Source organism: Chiloscyllium plagiosum, unplaced genomic scaffold (assembly GCF_037043375.1).
Source record: "Chiloscyllium plagiosum isolate Xiang-an unplaced genomic scaffold, Cpla_swu_hap1 HiC_scaffold_26, whole genome shotgun sequence".
Lineage (NCBI taxonomy): Eukaryota > Metazoa > Chordata > Chondrichthyes > Orectolobiformes > Hemiscylliidae > Chiloscyllium > Chiloscyllium plagiosum.
In genome coordinates, this window is record NW_028270164.1 from 44,181,222 (window position 1) to 44,197,683 (window position 16,462).

Below are 16,462 nucleotides of genomic sequence, written 5' to 3' on the forward strand. Positions count from 1 at the left end.
TAAAAGGTAGGGAGGAGGGACTTGGGGGAGGGGTGTTGGGAATGCGAAAGGTGGAAGGAGGTTAAGATGAGGGTGATAGGCCGGAGAGGGGGTGGGGGCGGAGAGGTCGGGAAGAAGATTGCAGGTCAAGAAGGTGGTGCTGAATCCGAGGTTTGGGACTGAGATAAGGTGGGGGGAGGGGAAATGAGGAAGCTGGGGAAATCTGCATTCATTCCTTGTGGTTGGAGGGTTCCTAGGCGGAAGATGAGGCGCTCTTCCTCCAATCGTTGTGTTGCCATGGTCTGGTGATGGAGAAGGCCAAGGACCTGCATGTCCTTGGCAGAGTAGGAGGGGGAGTTAAAGTGTTCAGCCACGGGGCAGTTGGGTTGGTTGGTGGGGGTGTCCCAGAGGTGTTAGGAAGGGTTTGGAGGGATATGGGCCAGGTGCTGGCAGGTGGGACTAGATTGGGTTGGGATATCAGGTTGGCATGGGTGGGTTTGTCCAAAGGGTCTGTACATCTCTATGACGCTATGAGTGGCAGAGAATTGATAGAAGTCTATAAAATGATTAGATGCATAGATAGGGTTGACAGTCGGAATTTATTCCCTGCAGTTGGAAATGTCTAAAACTAATGGGCATGTATTTAAAGTGAGGGGGGAATGCTCAAATGAGAAATGAGGGGCGAGTGTTTTACATAGAGAGTGGTAGGAGTCTGGAATGTGCTGCCAGGAGTGGAGGTGATGTTGGTGAAACGATAGAGGCGTTAAAGGAGCTTTTTGATAAGCACATGAATATACAAGGTATAGAGAGATATGAGGAGAAAGTGAGGACTGCAGATGCTGGAGATCAGAGCTGAAAGTGTGTTGCTGTAAAAGCGCAGCAGGTCAGGCAGCATCCAAGGAGCAGGAGAATCGATGTTTTGGGCATGAGCCCGAAGGTAGGGAGGAGGGACTTGGGGGAGCGGTGTTGGAAATGCGATAGGTGGAAGGAGGTTAAGGTGAGGGTGATAGGCGCTCTTCCTCCAGCCATCGTGTTGCCATGGTCTGGCGATGGAGGAGTCCAAGGATCTGCATGTCCTTGGTGGAGTGGGAGGGGAGTTGAAGTGTTGAGCCACAGGGTAGTTGGGTTGGTTGGTCCGGGTGTCCCAGAGATGTTCTCTGAAACGTTCCGCAAGTAGGCAGCCTGTCTCCCCAATGTAGAGGAGGCCACATCGGGTTCAGCGGATGCAGTAAATGATGTGTGTGGAGGTGCAGGTGAATTTGTGGTGGATATGGAAGGATCCCTTGGGGCCTTGGAGAGAAGTAAGGGGGGAGGTATGGGCGCAAGTTTTGCATTTCTTGCGGTTGCAGGGGAAGGTGCCGGGAGTGGAGGTTGGGTTGGTGGGGGGTGTGGACCTGACGAGGGAGTCGCGGAGTCATAGAGAGATATGAACCAAGGGCAAACAGGAGGGATTAGTTTAACTTGGTGTCATGTTTGGCACAACATCATAGGCTGAAGGGCCCGTTCCTGTGCCATACTGTTCTATGTTTTCCTAATGTACCACTGCTTGTTTTATCAAAGAGACACAGCACACAGGAACAGAGTGTAGGCTTATCAATATTTCCACCACTTCTGTGCTGTCATCATGGAGACAGCTTGGGTACAGCTTGGCTCTCCATCAAAAGCCGAGATTAGAAATACATAATTATTCTAAAATAAAAATGAAGAGAAAGATCTTTTAGAAATCTATTCAAACTCAAAGGATTAAATATTTATCCCAGGTGGGTTGTATCCGTGTGTTTTAGAAGAATCGAAGGAAAATGTAGAGAGACATTGAATACTTTGATGGAAAGTAGTGTGGTAGAGATCTTGCCACAGTCCATGTCACTCAGACCTCCATAAAATTCTGGACAAAATGGATTTAAATTATTATTAAATTAACTAACAGTGAACAAACTTTGAGAGGGCAGCTAGAGTAGTCAGAGTAACGTTGGTGGCAGAAATGATAATGAAATTATTACTAATTAAGAGAAAACAGGTAACGAGATCTTTAAAAATCAACAATGCTTCACTGAAAGAATGTTTCACTGTGGGGAAAGAGCAAAACAAAGCTCCTCGGATGCTGCCTGAGCTGCTGAGCTTTTCCAGCACCACAGTTTTTGACTCTGATCTCCAGCATGTGCAGTCCTCACTTTCTCCTAACAATTTAAGAGATTTGTTTGATGGACTGGCTAAGAGAAAGCAGTTGAGACCATTTTCTCCATCCTAAATTTCCACAATCAGGGAAGTTTGAGAGAAAGTTGTGGATTTGGGTGTTTGCACGTCATAATTCTTGGACATGTGGGCATGGTAGAGGGCCTTCTACACTCTTTAAGTGCAATTTAAGTGAGTTCAACAGCGAAAGTCACAGTCAGAAGTTGTTGGCAAAGGACTTCTCAAAGTGATGGACTTTCAGCAGGTGATAAAGCCAGTTTAGATTCTCTACAGTATGGAAACAGGCCCTTTGGCCTAACAAGTCCACACCAACCCTCCAAACAGTAACCCACCCAGACGCATTCCCCTACATTTACCCCTGATTAATGTACCTAACCTACACATCTCTGAACACTATGGGCAATTTAGCACGGCCAATTCACCTGATCTGCACATCTTTTGGATTGTGGTAGGAAACTGGAGCACCCGGAGGAAACCCACACCGACACAGGGAGAATGTGCAAACTCCATACAGTTGCCTGAGGTGGGAATCCAACCTGAGTCCCTGGTGCTGTGAGGCAGCAGTGCCAACCACTGAGCCACCGTGCCACCCAGTTTCTTATCATCCTGTTATCAGTGAGTGGGGCTGGGTGGTCAGTTAGCTGTCTGGGTGGATTGGAAGTGACATGGTTCCTATGACCTTATGAAGCCACAGCCTTTTGGTCTTTCTCCAGGAAACATGTTACTGCCATTCTAGTTCCTGAAAAACAGGCCTGGCTAAAGTTGGGTCTTGAAGACAGCGGGTGTCACAAGATCAGTATTTCTCTCCTTCGTCATTACCAAATATGGTGTCTTGTACTGTAAAACATGCATTCCATCTTCTTTATTCTTTGTCATTGCTTAGCTCATTGGTTGACAATATAACATCCGTTGCTTCATCAACAGTTTGGTACCATTCAGGAGATGAGTTGTTAGCACTTTTAATACAATTTAAGAACAGCATTAGCAGGCTACAGGACCTTGAGCCAACAACAATTGAGCAAAAGACTAATACAAACTAATAAAGTAAAAAATCACAAAACACCAGGTTATAGTCCAACAGGTTTATTTGGAAGCACTAGCTTTTGGAGTGCTGTTCCGTAATCAGGTGGATAAAGGAGCAGCGCTCTGAAAGCTAGTGTGCTTCCAAATAAACCTGTTGGATTATAACCTGGTGTTGTGTGATTTTTTACTTTGTACACCCCAGTCCAACACCAGCATTTCAAATCATGACAAACTAATAACAATTATTAGCAACTATTTACAATAAATGTTATGAATAAGCTTGGTAGAACAGGACTTCACTAGTGCCTTATTACATCTTGTCTTAGTCTCATTTAATCTAACATCGTCATGCTCCTCACGCACATGTGCAATAACTGACCTTAGACTATTGATACAGTTAACCCTTTACTGTACATCTCCCTTCAAGTCTGTAACCCCGCCTTTCACTTACATGGGATCCATGTTTGTCTGTCTTTAAGGACATAGATAGACAGTGAGTCAGTTCCAGAGTTCATTCCTCAAATGTACAGACCAGGTCATCTCACCTCTAATGACCACCTTTTCGGAGCGTGTTGTCTATTTTAAAAGATGTGGGGGTGCCGGTGTTAGACTAGGGTGGACAAAGTTAAAAAATCACACAACACCAAGTAATGGTCCAACAGGTAAAAACTAGGTAAATAGTCCAACAGGTTTATTTGGAAGCACTCGCTTTCCGAGTGCCACCTGATGAAGGAACAAAACTCCAAAAGCTTGTACTTCCAAGTAAACCTGTTGGACAATAATCCAGTGTTGTATGATTTTTAACTTTATTTTATAAGAAGCATTGTAGGTAGTGGAATGTCCCATTCAAAGTAACAGCTGTTTGGGCTGAAAATGTGTTGCTGGAAAAGCGCAGCAGGTCAGGCAGCATCCAAGGAATAGGAGAATCGACGTTTCGAGCATAAGCCCTTCTTCAGGACGGGCTGTTTGGGGCCAATATTGGCCAACTAAATGGCATGCTGGGAATTGGGTCAGGCCAGACAGATAGGGTATGCAAACTGGTTACTTTGTTTGATTATATTGAGCATGTGTTAATGAGACAGGGAAACTAAGATATTAAGAGCTGAAAATGTGTTGCTGGAAAAGCGCAGCAGGTCAGGCAGCATCCAAGGAACAGGAGAATCGACGTTTCGGGCATAAGCCCCTTGGATGCTGCCTGACCTGCTGCGCTTTTCCAGCAACACATTTTCAGCTCTGATCTCCAGCATCTGCAGACCTCACTTCCTCCTCAAACTAAGATATTAAGCCAGGAAACTCGGAGCATTCACTATCAAATTGAAACAAGCCAGACAGATAGGGAAGCTATTTACCATGACTGACTATTGAATGGGTTGCTAATGAGACAATGCTGCAAGGTTTCGGGTGGAACAATAGATCAGAGTTTCAGTCGAACTGTTTTTCAGACAGTCCGGTTTCCTAGGTTCGGTTCAATCAATAGGGAAAATTACAATATCCAATGCTGTCTTTTGTGGTACCCTTCCCGAGTTAGCAACTCAATTTAAATTATGCTAACGACATTATTAGATTAAACTACTGACACGTCATTGCACTCGAAAATGACCTGGATAAGGAAAAGAAGCCGCTCAAGTCGGGGGGAGAGGTGGTCTCACACATGCTCCAGAGAACCGCAGGACCAAGAAGCAGGAACTTTGGGAGCAGGCTGAACAGGCCCAACTCCAGTCCCACGGCTGCAGTCAGGGCAGTACAAGCTTTTTAACATCTTGCATCCACAAAGTAAATTTTAAGCTAGTGTGCGGGCATAGACATTTAAGAACTGTAAGGTTACTCGGAATATTAGAGGGAAATACTAGTTTTGTAACATATATTTATCTATCTTGTGTTTCAATGATAATAAACCACGTTTCACGGTAAACCATGTCTCATTATTAGTGTGAAACGAGTTCCACTAAGTAAGCAGATCATATGAAAACAAAGCTTACACCATCGGTTAACATATTCAGCATTAAATAAAGTTTGCAAGTTTAAAGGTCATGACATGATTTGTCTCCAATGAAGCAACCACTATCATCACTAAAAGATTCTGAAGAAACGTCTTTGTGTTGAATACGCTCCCATTGGGAGTGTCTGAAGTGAATAGTATAGATGTGTTTAACGGAAAGCTAGATAGGCAGAAGGAATTTGTGGGTCGTTCTGGAAGTGAGAACAGAAGGAGGCTTAACTGGAGCATGAATCGTGTTAGTACAGAAGCCATCGTCCCAGAGGACCATAGCGCTGCTTTCTCACTAAACAGAGATCACTGTCTCCATCTAACCAAAAATCACACAACACCAGGTTATAGTCCAACAGGTTTAATTGGAAGCACACTAGCTTTCGGAGCGACGCTCCTTCATCAGGTGATTGTGGAGGGCTCAATCGTAACACAGAATTTATAGCAAAAATTTACATTGAAATTATACATTGAAAAATTGGTTGTCTGTTAAGCCTTTCATCTGTTAGAATACAGTGATTGGCTTAACAGACAATCAATTTTTCAATGTATAATTTCAGTTACATCACACTGCAAATTTTTGCAATAAATTCTGTGTTAGGATTGAGCCCTCTACTATCACCTGATGAAGGAGCGTCGCTCCGAAAGCTAGTGTGCTTCCAATTAAACCTGTTGGACTATAACCTGGTGTTGTGTGATTTTTAACTTTGTACACCCCAGTCCAACACCGGCATCCGCAAATCCATCAAACCAGTTTTCCAGCTAACTGACTCCCACAGATAGCTTGTAATGCAGAGTGATGCCAACAGCGTATGTTCAATTCCTGCACTTGCAGAGCTTATCATGAAGGACTCTCCTTTTCATCCCGTCCCCTTGCCTGAGGCGAGTTGACACTGTAATAAGAGAGCAGCCTGTGGTCATGTGACAATGGTGACTATACTTATTAAATTCCAGCACCGAGTAGTTATTCAATGTAACATGCGGTCGTTCTACCTGAAGAGATCTATTGGATTGAGCGACCTTTTGAAAAGGAATAAAAGAACTCACATGTTGGTTAATTTAATGTCATTGAAGAGCAACAGTTATAATTAGCCCTGAAACTGAATCTGTTATACTTTTCAATATTAGTAGTGCAGAAGGAGACCATTTGGCCCATCATGTTTGTACTGGTTCTACTTCCTACTGCCAAGTTCCTGCCTTTTCCCCATATCCCTGCACACCAAATCTATCTAAGTAATTATCCAATGCCATTTTTATTGCCTCAGTTAAACCAGTCTCCATCACATTTCCAGACACTGCAACTTACTGTGTGAAAACGTTTTTTTCTCACATCACTTGCATTTTGTTTGCACGTCTCTTCAAATCTATATCCTCTCATTCACGTTTCTTTTACAAAGAGCTTCTCCCTATCTAGCCTGCCCAGCCCCCTCATGATTTTGAAAACCTCTATCAAATCTCCTCTCAGCCGCCTTCTCTCCAAGGAGAATAGTCCCAACTTCTTCAATCTATCCTCATAGCTTAGGTTTCTCATTTCTTGAGCCATTATTGAAATTTGGTAGGATTTTGGCTAGTTCCCTATGTTACAACAGTGATTACACTTTCAAAGTACTTTAATTGGCTGTAAAATGCTTTAAGGCAGCTTAAAGTTGTCAAAGGCATTACATTCATGGAAATTCATTTTTTTTGCTTTCTTCTCAAGAACAAAAAAGGTGTTCATTCTGAACATTTTGATCATAATATAATGAAATCATTTGTGGTTATAAATATGGAAATACTTGTACAATCATACTCTATGACCTGGGGGCCAGTTTCACAATGTTTCCTATTTTGCAATATGCTATGATTTATTCAGGTACATATGTTGATGGACAGGTACTTCCATTGAAAAAGAGACAAGACAGAAGCAAAACTTTTAAGATATACTGCAGCCAACTTTTAATTACACAATATGTTCTCAACATTTCAAAAGAAATAGATTGACATACGAAACCATTTTTGGGTATTTCCAACTGGCCTAGCTGGTTCTTGAGTCTGCAAGCCCCTAGCTTGTCTTGATTTTGTAGCTCATGTGGATTTTACGAAGTCAAGAGGTTTTAGATTAGGTTTGGCACAGCCTCCATTTAACACCTGCTCAGGCTAGAAACCCACTCTGATAAACAGTCAATTCTAAAGAGGAAAATAGTGAAAAGATCCAGCCCATTAACACTGTGTGAAACAACCATGAATGTGCACCTAGGAACACTCACCAACTCAACCACTATTTTATTTAAATGACAGCAGCACATGTAGTGTGTGAACGAACAATGGAGCGATTAAAATCAGGTATGGAAGGAATTCTCATTACTTTGAAGTAAGGCTGGTGGAGTTTCCAGTATTATTTTATTAAAATTATTCATTCAAGCTTTGTGGGTGTTACTGGCTTGGCCAGCATTTATTGTCCATCACTAATTGTCCTTGAGAAAGTGAGGGTGAGATGACCTCCTTGAACCGCAACTGTCTTTGAGTGCTGTTAGGGAGGGAGGTCCAGAATTTTGACTCAGCAACAGTGCAGGAGCACGGATATATTTCCAAGTCTGGAATGTCTCTCACTTGGAGGGACATTTATAGTGTGTGAAATTTCCATGCATCTCCTGATCTTCTAGATTGTAGGGATCAGAAGTTTGGAGCATGCTCTTTGAGGAGACTGGATGAGTTACGGCAGTGTCTCTTGCTGTCACTGTGCATTGGAAGTGAAGGGAATATGTTGAAGCTTGTGAATGGGGTCCCAAACAACTGGGCTGCCTGGCTCCTCTGAAGGAGCGTCGCTCCGAAAGCTAGTGTGCTTCCAATTAAACCTGATGGACTATAATCTGGTGTTATGTGATTTTTAACTTTGTACACCCAAGTCCAACACTGGCATCTCCAAATCCTGGCTCTGGAGAGGCATTGTCCAGAAATACGAGTGGGACATTCCTTCCAACCTGATTCTGTTGCGTGTCGGTGATTGGAAAACCCAATCGATATTGTCAGACTGCTTGTGTCAGGTGAGTAGAAATTCACTCCAAATAAATATTGGAGAGATAATGGGAAGACATTGTCCTCAGTGTTAATGAGGAACTCCATTTCCTACATCCCAAATCAATCGCTTTCCCTGGATGCTGAGAGTTAACTGGAATGTTCACAACTTTAGCGCCATTGTTGATCCCAAGATGAGCTTCTAACTACAGCTCCACTCATCATGCCAGCTTGAAAACTGCCTCTATCCACTCCCCTAGTTGACAGGCAGGAGGCTGGAAGAACTCAACAAGCCAGGCAGCATCACGAAGGGGAGAAGGCGATGTTTCAGGTTGGGTTACACCTTCTCCACCTCCTGATGCTGCCTGCCTTGCTGTGTTCTTCCAGCCTTCTGCCTGTCTACTTTGGATACCAGCATCTGCAGGTTTTTTGTCTCCATCCACCGTCCTACCATGCTAGACTCTGCTCCCATCCCAGCTCTTATTTTATTTCCTTTTGGTAGATTCCTGGCCAAAAGCCAACTTCTCATGCAGCTCACATTCATCCAAAATTCTACTGCCTGTATCCTAACTCCCAGCAAGTCCCACTCACCCATCACACAGTTTTCTGCAGATGTGCCTTGCTCCTGGTTGAACAACATCTCACGTTTAAAACTTTTTACATGTTTTCAGATTTCACCATGTCCACAACACTTTTTGACTCTGTGGGCTTTTCCAGCTGACCTCAAACTTCAGCCTGTTCAGTATCCCCAATTGTCATCATTCCATCATGGGAAGCTTTGTGTTCAGATGCTGAGGGAAAAAGTTCTTGAATTCCTTCCCTAAACATCTCTGCCAATCTGCTTATCCTTCCTCTTTTGCTCCAGACTTTACTTGATAACACTCTGTAAAGTGCCTTGGTGTGCTTAACAGTGTAAAGATGCTATCTACATACATCTTGTTGTAATGCAGGCAGCGCCCCAGTAGATTGCGTTCCAAGATGGTGGCGGGGTAGGAAACTCCACCTCCTTTTTTTCCCTTCGACTCCTGGCCTCCGGTGTTGAATCCCAGTCTCTGGCAAGCAATTATTCCCGGCCTCCAGCAACAACTCCTGGCCTGGCACAGCGGCTTCTTGGCATGACATGAAATTGGCATGGTCCAGAGTCAGGACCCAGTGCGGACTAGAAGCTAGGTGCCAATGTGGTCTGTTATTCTGAACCTTTAGTTCTATAACGCTGGCCATCTTTCTTCTGTGTTGTCTAAAATTTTTTAACTAAAGAAACTGGGCCTAGTTACCCTTATACCTAAGTTGGCTCTGAAAATGACATATAAACTTTTCATTATATCATTGACTAAATGTGACAAGAAAGGCTGTTCTATTTTATTTAATTTTAGATTGATTCAAAAATATTTCGTTGTGTTTGTCCTGTGTTTATGAAAGGTCTAAGTGCAAGCTTTTACATTCTGTTTTCCATGGAGAGCATGGAGGTGACCTGTTATACAACAGAAAGCAGCCATGGATGCTTCATTGCTGTCACAGATCGAAATTCCATTTTCTTGTTGGTATGAATATTACAATTTTGGAGCTCCATGTACCTCATACCTTCAGCCATCTTTATATTGATTAGCAGGCAGCAAATGTTTGTACTTCCATTAGCCTACAAGCCCCAACATCACAATGCTGAACGGCAAACAGGGGGAGAAGAGACTCACTTCTTTGAACCACATTTGCTTTCAGCAGCGTAATTTGAGATCATGCAAAGTCACATAGCAACATAAACACAAAAAGGTTCACCATCTTTAGAATCATAGTGCTCCTTGACGATCTCACTGTTGTTTTGTTTTGGCCAGGTGTGAGAAATGTTTGAAGGAATTTCCACTGCAAGACCTAGTGAGATTTCTTGATGCATCTACCCTGCTGTATGGCATCACTCAAGTCTGATTCCAGCTCACCTTGTTCCCAAAAAAACTCACCATTCAGTATATATTCTGGAATTCACCACCATCCCTTACAATCTTTAAAACCTACAGTGCATTCAGACAAGCTCGGTCAGCCTGGAGCTGCCCTGCACAGTTGCTGCCATTTGCCCTGGTCATGGCAAATGGGGAGAAATGGCTTTGTGGTATGGTCCTGCTGGATGGGGTATTGCCAAGTTGGGTCAGGTATCCCCCAGGACCAGCAGTAGCGGCTACAATACGAGTTCATGCCAGTTCGGTCCAAGTTTTCCACCTGGGTTAGTGCACTCTCAGTGGTTTCGAGGAATGCCCAGCAATGGAGGAAGAAGGTCATTAAAGCTTCTCCACTCCATCAGCATTAGTGTCACTGATACCTCACACTCACTCTGTCTCTGCTACTGTGCCCCTGACTCCCCAAGGCTCACCTTTTACCACTCTCTCACTATTCAACTCATTCAATAGTTGCAGCATTTGCAACTGCAGCATCTTCCCTCACTCATCCTTACCCACCTGCACCCTGACACTACCATCCCTGCGTGCCCACTGTGCTGCCTACTCACTCACTCAGGACACCACCTCACCTGCACCAACAGTGATAGTTGTGTAACCCATCTTCATCTCCTGCAATATCCACCTCTCTTTCATCTTGGAAGGAAAACAGCCCCCTACTGGGCAGATAGCATCAAGGCGGGTGCTGAGGGGTTTTATTACTCAGCTCCTCACCTTCTATGTGGACTGGTCCAGTCCAGGAGTTGGGTGTGTCCACCTGAGCACACAGTGCCCTTGCTGCAGAATTGCAGTGAGTGTAGCCTGACGTGCAGCTCTGAATTGCAGGAGTGTGCTGTAAGTGGATCAGAGATGTGCTATGAGAGGTCTTAGAGGTTGGCACATATTGACTATGACTCCCTTGAGCAGCTGACTGACTGTGTTCAAGCCCCTGGACTGGTATCAGAGGCTCCCCTTGTGTTAGGACCCCTGAGATAAGGCTAGCCCCTTTTGACTTGACTGAGACCTGCTGACAACTGTAAGAAGCTTCTTCCTTTGTGTCAGTGCTATAGGACAAGACATGACAGCTGGAACATGAGCCTGGTATGTTTAGTTGAGGAAGTAAAGTGCAAAAAGGCATGTAAAGGTAATACAAGGCAAGATTACTGTCAGTATTCAGAGTGAGGGAGCTCTATGAGAGCAAGCAAGGAGCCTGGAGATACAGCCGAGTCCAGTCCAGGAGCTGGGTGTGTCCCACTGATCACACAGCGCCCTTGCTGCAGAATTACGACGAGTGTAGCCCAGTGTGCAGCTCTGAATTGCAGGAGTGTGCTGTAAGTGGATCAGAGATGTGCTATGGGAGTCTTGGAGGTTGGCACCTATTGGATATCAATGTCGAATTTGTGGATGCTGTGGCCAATGCTCCTGAAGAGTGCCCAGAGTTGTTGGTGCTCTGTGTACAATACAGAGATCATTTGGAACAAACAGTGAGCTGAAGTCAAAAATAGAAATTGCTGGTGAATCTCAGCAGGTCTGGCAGCATCTGTAGAGAGAAATCAGAGTTAATGTTTCAGGTCGAGTGACCCTTCCACAGAATGCCATTCTGAAGAAGTTTTCATTTCTGATTTACAGTAACTGTAGCTCTTCTGGTTTCTATTTAGTGAGCTTAAGTCAACAGGTACTCACTCTAATTTCCATGTTGTCATTTCTTGACATCATGTTTATATGGCATGTTTGAAAAGGTAGAAAGCAGAATATTAATGAGTTGAATTGGCCACTCGCAAGACATTTGACAAGCATAATCCTCCTGAATTGGCAACGTGCAGCTGCTTAGTGAGAAACTTGCCTTGCCTGTCATGAAAAGCATAAAAGGTGGAGCGATATGCTCCTGATGTTGAGGTAGGCGTCTCTGGAGATCTCATATGATTCTCCCACAAATTTCTCTCGAGACCTTGTCGCTGAGACCCCTATGAAATTGCACTCTATATATATATCTTAAAGGAGGTTGATTTAAACTCATCCTATACCATTAGAGAAACTAAAGCAGAACGATAAACAAATTTGCATCTGCTGAGTAGGAATCCCTCCTTTAAAGGTATTTTCTCTCTCTCTCTGTTCAGGGCTCCTTGCTCTGTATGCTAGTTCTGACAAGTGTAAATTGTGAGCACTCCTCCGGTCTCACTCAGCATTTTGAATGTCTCTGCCTTAATCTGCATGGTCTTGTCTGCAACAATTTGTCTATCTTCAGCTAACAATCTCTGCTGAAGGAAAACAGAACGTGCCATATTCACTAACGCCCATGTTAATAACTCCTCTCTGGGACAGATTAGGGCCCCAATGCATGATACTGTTTAGCACTTCTAAAGCTCTGCAAAATTGAGACTGTAAAGAATAGGAAGAGACTTCGTTTTGAACTCCCACCAGTTACAGAGGCTTTACTATAAAGGTAGGACTGGGGACTGCGTTGAGTGGGCCTTGGGGCCCCTCTGAGGTGATGGTGCAGAGGTTTGGTCTGAACCCTTGTGGAGTTGCCTGTTGTTGGTTCAATGTTATGAATTATGAGCACGGTGGCACAGTGGTTAGCACTGCTCCCTCACAGCGCCAGAGACCCGGGTTCAATTCCCGCCTCAGGCGACTGACTGTGTGGAGTTTGCACATTCTCCTCGCGTCTTCGTGGGTTTTCTCCGGGTGCTCCGATTTCCTCCCACAGTCCAAAAATGTGCAGGTTAGGTGAATTGGCTGTGCTAAAATTGCATGTAGTGTTAGGTGCAGGGGTAAGTGTAGGGGAATGGGTCTGGGTGGGTGCGCTTCGGTGGGTCGGTGTGGACTTGTTGGGCCGAAGGGCCTGTTTCCACACAGTAAGTAATCTAATCTAATTCTCACTGGAGAGTGTGTTGTAAATCATGGTTCATTGTTCCCTGAGTCATCAAAATTTGAAACTCTGATTAAATCACTGAATTGCCCAATTTACCTAATTGTCCAATTTAGGTTAAAAATAATATGCACGTCAGTATTTTGTTAACAAAACAAAAATATTAATTGAAATCAAACCATAGCAAAACATTGACAAGGTGAATTGCTAATCCAAAAGTCTATAGCTTAAACTCTATCACTTGTTAAAATTCCCTTGTATGTTCAAACAGACATACAAAGAAACAAGACAAATATTACGGGCAGGGGTGGGAAAGGAGATCAGAAGCACAGTGCTGGCACCAGCCCAGATCATGGATGTCAATGAGTTGCTTTCCAAATCATTGCTGCTGATGTGAAATTGTGGGCCCACCCATTCACAGTCTTTCATTCATTTCTTCAGGATCTGCCCTTTCAATCGCTCTGAAGCAATTTTTCCTCTCCATTGAACCAGGGTTTTGCAGAGACAGCAATTGACAGAGGAAAGATGTGGGAGAGTAGCTAGTTGTCGGGGATTTTCTTTTACTTCTCCCCGCACAGAAGAGAGAGAAGGAGAAATAGATGCTTTGTCATTGTCAGCTAATACAGTTATTGGTAGAGGCGTAGGAAGTGTGGTTGAACAAAGAGACCTAAATGTACAGATGCATAACTCCATGCAAGTGGAGTTTAGATTAGATTCCCTACAGTGTGGAACCAGGTCCTTCAGCCCAACCAGTCCACACCGATCCTCTGAAGTTTAACCCACCCAGACCCATTTCCCTCTGACTAATGCAACCAGCACAAGAGGCAATTTAGCATGTCCAATTCACCTGGCCTGCACATCTTTGGACTGTGGGAGGAAAACAGAGCACCCAAAGGAAACCACACAGACACAGGGAGAATGTGCAAACTCCACACAGACAGTCACCCAAGGGTGGAATCGAACCTAGGACCCTGATGCTGTGAGGCAGCAGCGCTAACCACTGAGCCACCGTGCTGGTAGATAGGAATGGAACACTGTGTTCAATTCTGGTCTCCCTGCTGCAGGAAAGATTTTGATAAGGGATAGCATTACTGCTGTACTTAGGGAGGATAATCCCAGAAATACATCCAGGGAAGTTATTTGGGTGGAACTGAGAAATAAGAAAGGGCTGATCACTTTATTGGGATTGTATTATAGACCTCCAAATAGTCAGTGGGAAATTGAGAAACAAATTTGGAAGAAGATTTCAGCTATCTGTAAGAATAATTAGGTGGTTATGGCAGGGGATTTTAACTTTCCAAACATAGACTGTGACTGCCATAGTGTTAAGAGTTTACATGGAGAGGAATTTGTTAAGTGTGTACCAAAACATTTCTGATTCAGTATGTGGATGTTCCTACAAGAGAAGGCACAAAATGTGACCCTACTCTTGGGAAATAAGGCAGGGCAGGTGACTGAAGTGTCAGTGGGGGAGCACTTTGGGGCCAGCGAACATAATTGTATTTGTTTTAAAATAGTGATGGAAAAGCATAGAACAGATCCAAAAGTTGAAATTCTAAATTGGAGAAAGGCCAATTTTGACAGTATTAGGCAAGAACTTTCAAAAGCTGATTGGAGGCAGATGTTCGCAGGTAAAGGGACGGCTGGAAAATAAGAAGCCTTCAGAAATGAAAGAACATGAGTCCAGAGACAGTATATTCCTGTTGGGGTGAAAGGGAAGGCTGGTAGGTATAGGGAATGCTGCATGACTAACGAAATTGTATGTTTGGTTAAGAAAAAGAAGGAAGCATATGTCAGGTATAGACAGGATAGATTGAGTGAATCCTTGGAAGAGTATAAAGGCAGTAGGAGTATACTTCAGAGAGAAATCAGGAGGGCAAAAAGGGGACATGAGATGGTTTTGGCAAAGAGAGTTAAGGAGAATCCAACGGGTTTTGACAAATAAATTAACTAGGTAACTAGAAAGCGAATAGGGTCCATCAAAGATCAGCAAAGTGGCCTTTGTGTGGAGCTGCAGGAAATAGGGGAGATACTAAACAAGTATTTTGCATCAGTATTTATTGTGGAAAAGGATATGGAAGATATAGAATGTAGGGAAATAGATGATGATATCTTGATAAATGTCCATATTACAGAGGAGAAAGTCCTGGATGTCTTGAAATGCATAAAAGTGGATAGATTACCAGGACCAGATGAGGTGTATCAGGGAACTCTGCGGGAAGCTAGGGGAGTGATTGCTGGGCCTCTTGCTGAGATATTTGTATCATCGATTGTCACAGGTGAGGTGCTGGAAGACTGGAGGTTGGGTAATGTGGTGCCACTATTTAAGAAGGGTGGTAAGGACAAGCCAGGAAACTATAGACCAGTGAGCCTGATGTCGGTGGTGGGCAAGTTTTTGGAGAGAATCCTGAAGGATAGGATGTACATGTATTTGAAAAGGGATAGTCAACATGGCTTTGTGCGTAGGAAATCATGTCTCACAAACTTGATTGAGTTTTTTGAAGAAGTAACAAAGAGGATTGATGAGGGCAGAGCGGTAGATGTGATCCATATGGACTTCAGTAAGGCATTCATTCGACAAGGTTCCCCATGGGAGACTGGTCAGCAAGGTTCGATCTCATGGAATACAGGGAGTACTAGCCATTTGGATACAGAATTGGCTCGAAGGTAGAAGACAGAGGGTGGTGGTGAAGGATTGTTTTTCAGACTGGAGGCCTGTGACCAGTGGCGTGCCACAAGGATCGGTGCTGGGTCCACTATTTTTCATCATTTATATAAATGATTTGGATGCGAGCAAGGTACAGTTAGTAAGTTTGCAGATGACACCAAAATTGGAAGTGTAGTGGACAGCGAAGAAGGTTACCTCAGATTACAACAGGATCTTGATCAGATGGGCCAATGGGCTGAGGAGTAGCAGATGGAGTTTAATTTAGATAAATGCGAGGTGCTGCATATTGGAAAGGCAAATCAGAGCAGGATGTATATACTTAACGGTTAGATCGTGGGGAGTGTTGCTGAACAAAGAGACCTTGGAGTGCAGGTTCATATTATCTTGAAAGTAACATCGCAGGTAGATAGGGTAGTGAAGAAGGTGTTTGGTATGCTTTCATTTATTGGTCAGAGCATTGTGTATAGGAGTTGGGAGGTTATTTTATGGCTGTAAAGGACATTGGTTTGGCCACTTTTGGAATATTGCATGCAACTCTGATCACCTTCTGATCAGAAGGATGTTGTGAAACTTGAAAGGGTTCAGAAGAGATTTACAAGGATGTTGCCAGGGTTGGAGGGTTTGAACTATGGGGAGAAATTGAATAGACTTGGGCTGTTTTCTCTGAAGTGTCGGAGGCTGAGGGGTGACCTTATTGAGTTTTAAAAAATCATGAGGGACATGGATAGGGTAAATAGACAAGATCTTTTCCCTGGGGTGGGGGAGTCCAGAACTAGAGGGCATAGGTTTAGGGTGAGAGGGGAAAGATATATAAGGGACCTAAGGGG